We start from the raw sequence: 7,500 nt of genomic DNA on the forward strand, positions 1-7,500 counted from the left end.
TCGAGCGCACAAGGTGCGCGGGGAATTGTTAGCGGCGCCGTGCTTGTGCTGGCGGTGACCATGGCTGCCTGCTCCTTTGGTTCACGATGTCCCCGCCGAAGGCGGCGTACTTTAAAGTACTGCAGCTCGAGCGCACAAGGTGCGCGTGGAATTGTTAGCGGCGCCGTGGTTGTGCTGGCGGTGACCATGGCTGCCTGCTCCTTTGGTTCACGATGTCCCCGCCGAAGGCGGCGTACTTTAAAGTACTGCAGCTCGAGCGCACAAGGTGCGCGGGGAATTGTTAGCGGCGCCGTCGTTGTGCTGGCGGTGACCATGGCTGCCTGCTCCTTTGGTTCACGATGTCCCCGCCGAAGGCGGCGTACTTTAAAGTGCTGCAGCTCGAGCGCACCATGTGCGTGGGGAATTGTTAGCGGGGGCGTCGTTGTGCTGGGGGCTGACTGTCCCTAGTGGGTATAGGATAATGTTAATGTACGGGGATCGCTGGGCGGCACGGACTTGGAGGGCCGAAAAGGCCTGTTTCCGGCTGTATGTGTATGATATGATATGATATGATGCCTGCCTGCTCATTTGGTTCATGATGTCCACGCGGCAGGCGGAATATTTTAAAAGCACTGTTCTGTACGAAGTGCACAATGTCCGTTGGGGAAATGCAGCTGGGGGTCGGTCGACCGGCTGACGACGCCTGCCTGCCGATTTGGTTCACGATGTCCCCGCCGAAGGCGGCATACTTGAAAGTACCGCCGTTCGCGGCGCGCAATTTGCGGGGGGAGGAATTGTTAGTGCACGTCTGTGTGCTAGGTGACGATGCTTGCCGACTTGGTTCATGCCGTCCACGCCGAAGACGGCGCCGTTTAAAGTACTGCCGCTCGAGGTGCACAATTTGCGGGGGAATTGTTAATGGGCGTCGGCGTGCTGGGTGACGATGTGGAGATGTGGAACGCCGAGCCAGATCTATCTTATTTGTTTGCTTGGCCCACTGGACTTTGCATGGGCTTTGCAACACTGTGTGCTAGGTTAAATCACGGCCAATAGAGTGAGTGTTTTTAATGATCCTGATCTGATAAGGGGACTAGAGGTAAAAGAGCCGTTAGGAGGCAGTGATCACAACACGATAAGTTTTACTCTGCAAATGGAAAGGTAGAAGGGAAAATCGGAAGTGTCTGTATTACAGTATAGCAAAGGGGATTACAGAGGCATGAGGCGGGAGCTGGCCAAAATTGACTGGAAGGAGGCCCTAGCAGGGAAGACGGTAGAACAGCAATGGCAGGTATTCCAGGGAATAATGCAGAGGTTGCAGGATCAATTTATTCCAAAGAGGTGGAAAGACTCTAAGGGGAGTAAGAGACACCTGTGGCTGACAAGGGAAGTCAGGGACAGCATAAAAATTAAGGAGAGGAGGTATAACATAGCAAAGAAGAGTGGGAAGACAGAGGATTGGGACTCTTTTAAAGAGCAACAAAAGTTAACTAAAGAGGCAATGCGGGGAGAAAAGATGAGGTGCGAGGGTAAACTAGCCAATAATATAAAGGAGGATAGCAAAAGTTTTTTTAGGTACGTGAAGAGGAAAAAAATAGTCAAGGCAAATGTGGGTCCCTTGAAGACAGAAACGGGGGAATTTATTATGGGGAACAAAGAAATGGCAGACGAGTTAAACCGTTACTTTGGGTCTGTCTTCACTGAGGAAGATACACACAATCTCCCAAATGTTCTAGGGGCCGGAGAACCTAGGGTGATGGAGGAACTGAAGGAAATCCACATTAGGCAGGAAATGGTTTTGGGTAGACTGATGGGACTGAAGGCTGATAAATCCCCAGGGCCTGATGGTCTGCATCCCAGGGTACCTAAGGAGGTGGCTCTAGAAATAGTGGAAGCATTGGAGATCATTTTTCAATGTTCTATATAGATTCAGGATCAGTTCCTGTGGATTGGAGGATAGCAAATGTTATCCCACTTTTTAAGAAGGGAGGGAGAGAGAAAACGGGTAATTATAGACCAGTTAGTCTGACATCAGTGGTGGGGAAGATGCTGGAGTCAATTAGAAAAGACGAAATTGCTGAGCATTTGGATAGCAGTAACAGGATCATTGCGAGTCAGCATGGATTTACGAAGGGGAAATCATGCTTGACAAATCTACTGGAATGTTTTGAGGATGTAACTAGGAAAATTGACAGGGGAGAGTCAGTGGACGTGGTGTACCTCGACTTTCAGAAAGCCTTCGACAAGCTCCCACATAGGAGATTAGTGGGCAAAATTAGGGCACGTGGTATTGGGGGTAGGGTACTGACATGGATAGAAAATTGGTTGACAGACGGAAAGCAAAGAGTGGGTATAAATGGGTCCCTCTCGGAATGGCAGGCAGTGACCAGTGGGGTACCGCAAGGTTCGGTGCTGGGACCCCAGCTATTTACGATATGCATTAATGACTTAGACGGAGGGATTAAAAGTACCATTAGCAAATTTGCAGATGATACTAAGCTGGAGGGTAGTGTGAATTGTGAGGAAGATGCAATAAGGCTGCAGGATGACTTGGACAGGTTGTGTGAGTGGGCGGATACATGGCAGATGCAGTTTAATGTAGATAAGTGCGAGGTTATTCACTTTGGAAGTAAGAGTAGAAAGGCAGATTATTGTCTGAATGGTGTCAAGTTAGGAGGAGGGGGAGTTCAACGAGATCTGGATGTCCTAGTGCATCAGTCAATGAAAGGAAGCATGCAGGTACAGCAGGCAGTGAAGAAAGCCAATGGAATGTTGGCCTTCGTAACCAGAGGAGTTGAGTATAGGAGCAAAGAGGTCCTTCTACAGTTGTAGCGGGCCCTGGTGAGACCGCACCTGGAGTACTGTGTGCAGTTTTGGTCTCCAAATTTGAGGAAGGATATTCTTGCTATGGAGGGCGTGCAGCGTAGGTTCACTAGGTTAATTCCCGGAATGGCGGGACGGTCGTATGTTGAAAGGCTGGAGCGATTGGGCTTGTATACACTGGTATTTAGAAGAATGAGGGGGGATCTTATTGAAACATATACGATAATTAGGGGATTGGACACATTAGAGGCAGGAAACATGTTCCCAATGTTGGGGGAGTCCAGAACAAGGGGCCACCGTTTAAGAATAAGGGGTAGGCCATTTAGAACGGAGATGAGGAAGAACCTTTTCAGTCAGAGAGTGGTGAAGGTGTGGAATTCTCTGCCTCAGAAGGCAGTGGAGGCCAGTTCGTTGGATGCTTTCAAGAGAGAGCTGGATAGAGCTCTTAAGGATAACGGAGTGAGGGGGTATGGGGAGAAGGCAGGAACGGGGTACTGATTGAGAGTGATCAGCCATGATCGCATTGAATGGCGGTGCTGGCTCGAAGGGCTGAATGGCCGACTCCTGCACCTATTGTCTATTGTCTATTGTCTATAATCAACCACTTTATTTTGCCCGTCTTTGTGACTCCTCTTTGACACGTCGATCACCGCTGAGGCTGTTTTACCTGTTTCCCCTATGTACCGTAAGGTACACTCCTTACATTGAACTGCATACACCCCATTATTTCGCTCACGGGTTATCCTCTGTGCTATCCAGTCTCTCCTGTCACCCTGTTCTATGTTTTTGTCTATTACCCAGTGGGAGCAGGCCCCATATTGACATTAATTTGTAACCCTACTGCTCCCCTCGTCTGCTGGTTTTATCACCATCTCATGTTTATCCCTCAGCTCTGCCGTGGTCTCCCTCTCTTTTTTTCTGGTGAGGTTCGGCCTATCCTTTGTCATGGGCATATCCCAGGCTGTTTTAGTAACGTTCTTTTAAAACGTGTCGTGTTTGTTTGGCTTTACCCACGTTCCAGCATTAGAGGCCAATTTTTGCAATGTTTCCTGGGTGGGATTTGCCGGTTTTACAAATGGTGTCACTATCTCACCCTGCTTCCTGATACCCTTATGGGGTCGGCTCTGTTCTTGCAGAACCCTCGGGTGGTGCAGAGTCTGGGCCTTGTTATCAATATCTTGCCCTGCTTCCCGATACCCTTGCGGGTTCGGCTCTGTTCTTGCAGATCCCTCAGGTGGTGCAGAGTCTGGGCGGCATCGTCACCCAGCACACCGACGCCCACTGAAAATTACCCACGCACAGTGCGCGCCTGGAGCGGCAGTAGTTCAAACTACCCCTACCCCTACCCCTACCCCTACCGCTACCCCTACCCCTACCCCTACCCCTAACCCTAACCCTAACCCTAACCCTAACCCTAACCCTAACCCTAACCCTAACCCTAACCCTAACCCTAACCCTAACCCTAACCCTAACCCTAACCCTAACCCTAACCCTAACCCTAACCCTAACCCTGACCCTAATGCAGGCAGAGTTATTTATAAAGTGGCCCAGACTCTGCACCACCTGAGGGTTTTGTAACAGAACCAACCCCATAAGGGTTTCAGGAAGCAGGGCAAGATATTGATAACAAGGCGCAGACTCTGCACCACCTCAGGGTTCTGCAAGAACAGAGCCGACCCCATAAGGGCATCAGGAATCAGGGCAAGATATTGATAAAATGGCCCAGACTCTGCACCACCTGAGGGTTCTGCAAGAACAGAGCCGACCCCATAAGGGCATCAGGAAGCAGGGCAAGATATTGGTAACAAGGCCCACGGGGAAGGCGGCATACTTTGGGGTTATTTTGTAGTGAGTTTTGAAGGCATGTGCTAGTGTTACGCATACCGAGGGCGCGCAAAGTTCGGCGCGCCCGGGCCAAAACGCCTCTGCTGGCCGCGGCCGAGTCGGCCGACGGATTGCCACGGACTTGCTTGACGACCTGTCACTCTCCGTGCATCGGTTGCACGCCCGGTTCGTCCTTTCCATTTGTTTCATGATGTACACGCGGCAGGCGGAATATTTTAAAAGCACTGTTCTGTTCGAAGTGCACAATGGCCGTTGGGGCAATGCAACTGGGGGTCGGTCGACCGGCTGACGACGCCTGCCTGCCGATTTGGTTCACGATGTCCCCGCCGAAGGCGGCATACTTGAAAGTACTGCCGTTCGCGGCGCGCAATTTGCAGGGGGGAGGAATTGTTAGTGGACGTCTGTGTGCTGGGTGACGATGCTTGCCGACTTGGTTCATGCCGTCCACGCCGAAGACGGCGCCGTTTAAAGTACTGCCGCTCGAGGTGCACAATTTGCGGGGGAATTGTTATTGGGCGTCGGCGTGCTGGGTGACGATGTGGAGATGAGGAACGCCGAGCCAGATCTATCTTATTTGTTTGCTTGGGCCACTGGACTTTGCATGGGCTTTGCATCATTGTGTGCTACGTTAAATCACGGCCAATTGAGTGAGTATTTTTTATTCAACCACTCTATTTTGCCCGTCTTTGTGACTCCTCTATGACACGCCGATCACCGCTGACGTGTTAATCTGCGTGTTAGGTATCTCGGGGGTCAGTTGGACGGACAGATGTGTAAGGGTTTTGTTCGGAAGGATCGTTGAGTGTAAACGGTGAACGGGGGTTAAAGGCCCTGAGGTTTCAATCCTCTAAAGAATGTAAAAGGTCTGACGCGTTAGCTAGCAGCTAATGAGGTGAACCTAGCAGCTAATGAGGCTCTCTCTCTCTCTCACGGCCCCGGGACTCCCTCCCTCCCTCCTCCCTCTTGGAACCCTCCCTGCGTGGGGGGGGGGGGGGCACGAAGAAAAAGAGGGTATAAGAAGAATCCAGTGGAAGGAGTAGGGACTGGGGGCGAGGTCAGACAGCCTATCCGGCTAATAAAGCATCATGAGGTTAGGTATAAACTCTGATGACTGCATAAACTCGCCCCTAATGGGGGGGGGGGGGGGGGGGGGGCACTCTCTCCCCCACCCCTCTCTCCCCAGTGCCACTCCCTCCGACCCCCCCCCCACTCTCTTCGTGTCGCTGGGCCCGCCCGGCACGGCCCCGAGGATCACTCCCCGCGCGGCAACGGGACACCGGGTCGCCGGGCCCGCAGGGTCGTCAGTCGGGCGGGGGGGGGAGGGTGGCCATGCCAGCAGCAGGAGAGGTTTCCAACGAACCCGCGACCGCAGCAGGACCGCCCGCGGCAGACATTTGGACCCAGCGGGTCCGTTCGGGATGGTTGCCGGGCCCGCAGCAGAGGTTTCCTTCCACCCAACGGGGGGGGGGGGGGGGGGGGGGGGGGGGCGGGGCTGCCCATCTTCCCGCTCGAAGCAACGGCCTCACCCTAACGGCCTCACCCTAACAACCCTCACCCTGACCCTAAACCGCTCGGTTCATGACTTCTCTCCGTTTGGTTCATGAATTCGCCATTTAGTTCACGACTTCTCCTGTTGGTTCCTGACTTCTACCTCGTGGTTCGTGATTCCGGCGGGTAGGTGGGGTGCCCGGATACTCTCGGCGAAAGGTGTTCAAGTGGCAACGGCGGTCCCGTAGATAAGACGGGTTCGGATGCTCGAGCGTGTCGAGTAAGCGCCGGATCGGCGCCGGGCGCCCCCGGCCGGCTGGCTTGCCCCCCCCCCCCCCCCCCACCCCCCCCCCCCCCCTGGCGGCAGAAACGTGTATCGCGCCAGTGCCGCCGCTGAGGTCGAGATTGGCCGCCTCGACCGTTCGAAGCGTCGCAATTCCGGCGGGACTTCCGAACGCTCGTACCGCCAAGTCATCCGCGACATTCGAGAATTGCACTAAGTCCGAAAGCTGGCGTCGCTTCTTTTTTGCCCGCCGCAGGTTAACGATTTGACGGCGGAAGTCGAGGAGGTCCGATGTGCGGCCTTCAGCGGGGCCGCGGCGCGCCTTTCCCGCCAGGCCTATCGGCCCGTCTCCCGCCGGCCAGAAAATGGCATTTCTTGTCCGGGCGGTCCCGATCACGGTTAACGACTTACCACCGGAAGTCTCTATGACCCCGCAGTTTGCGGCCCCGCGGCGGGCGTCAGTGCGACACGACCGGACGGACGACCGGGCCGACTCCCGCCGACCTCAAAACGGTTTGTTTTGCGCGAAGATGGAGGTGGCGTGCCCGGAGATTTTCGGGAACACGATTTTCAGAGACACTTAGAAAAGATTGTGTGGTGAGGTGCAAAAATGTCAGGGAAGAAACCGAAGGGACACAAAAAGATCGGTAAAAGTAGCGCGACTCTGGGCGAGAGTCGGCGGACTCATTGACGGACATTGGTAATACAGTGAGAGTATTTTTTGCACCGAGTTCGAAGTGTGTGCCGGGCAGGCACCGAACCCCACCGAGACTGGCCCAGGCTGTGTGTCCTCTTGGAAAAACCCTCTGTTTCCGATCGATCTGGTGCCGCGTGTCTCACCGCAGGAGAGGCCGAGCGGGCCAGCGGACAAACAAAGGCCGCTGGTGTTTCAGGCTCGTTTGCCAGACTCCACAACGGGCGGGTCCTGCCGCGCGAGCGGTCAGGAACGAGACACGGCCAGGGTGAAAGTCCTGGGCGCGGGTGAGAACCGCAAGGCTCCACACCCACCGGCGTGAGGTGGTTCCGGTCGTCGGCCGGCCGGTGTGCGATTTCCCTTCCGGGCCACCGAATCGCCTCCCCTCTTG

Source organism: Rhinoraja longicauda, unplaced genomic scaffold (genome assembly GCF_053455715.1).
Source record: "Rhinoraja longicauda isolate Sanriku21f unplaced genomic scaffold, sRhiLon1.1 Scf000078, whole genome shotgun sequence".
NCBI lineage: Eukaryota > Metazoa > Chordata > Chondrichthyes > Rajiformes > Arhynchobatidae > Rhinoraja > Rhinoraja longicauda.